Consider the following 849-nt stretch of genomic DNA (forward strand, 5'->3'; position numbering starts at 1 on the left):
TCATGCAACTTGCAGTAGATTTTGGATTCAAATCATCGAATAATGGAAAGTTTGGTTCATTTTATACTAAGACATAATCCATCATTTCCTTGAAAAGTCATATAATTTATCTATACTCATAAAATTCTTATCCTAAATACATATATTTCTCCGCTTGATTGCTGTAATGTAAAAGTTATTAGTATTGAGGAATGTGGATTCACTTCTTCCATTTATTCTCTGATTCATCCGGCATTCATACATGCACATATATGGAAATGGATTTTCAAACAAAATTCCAAAGTGAACAAGACCCATTAAATAACTACTAATTCTATGAATATTATTTTCTTTTGACATTCAGCAATAAATCAAGAACTCTTAACGTCTAATTATGACACTTTTTTAAAGTTCAACATCAATCAGTTTCCCCTTGCGTTTGATGCGAGTCTCTTACAAAGCGTATCAGTGTCGTCTATATCGATTCTAACTCTCGCGCCGTCGTCAATTGTTTTGTGTGGGAAATTATCTTTGCGGCGTTAACCGTCACTCATGATTCACTGCCTAAACGCATCACTTCACACGTTTACACATCTAAGCGTGCACTTGAAATTATATATGAACATTCACTGGGAACCTCTTTTGATTATGCAGCATCATTTTCGGGAAACATTTCTTTCTTCTTGAAGGTCATTCAGATCCTTTATAAATCTTGATGACATTAGCAATGCTAAAGTTCCATGTTTACCCAAACACAGGTGAAGCCTATCTCCACTATCTTCTTTGCAGCACTCGATAGTAATAGTTAGTCACTATTTCTACAATCTGTGTCACTGATTAATTATTTCAGTTTAAAGTTTTCTAACACTA

The sequence above is a fragment of the Schistocerca cancellata genome, chromosome 3 (assembly GCF_023864275.1).
Source record: "Schistocerca cancellata isolate TAMUIC-IGC-003103 chromosome 3, iqSchCanc2.1, whole genome shotgun sequence".
NCBI classification, from domain to species: Eukaryota; Metazoa; Arthropoda; class Insecta; order Orthoptera; family Acrididae; genus Schistocerca; species Schistocerca cancellata.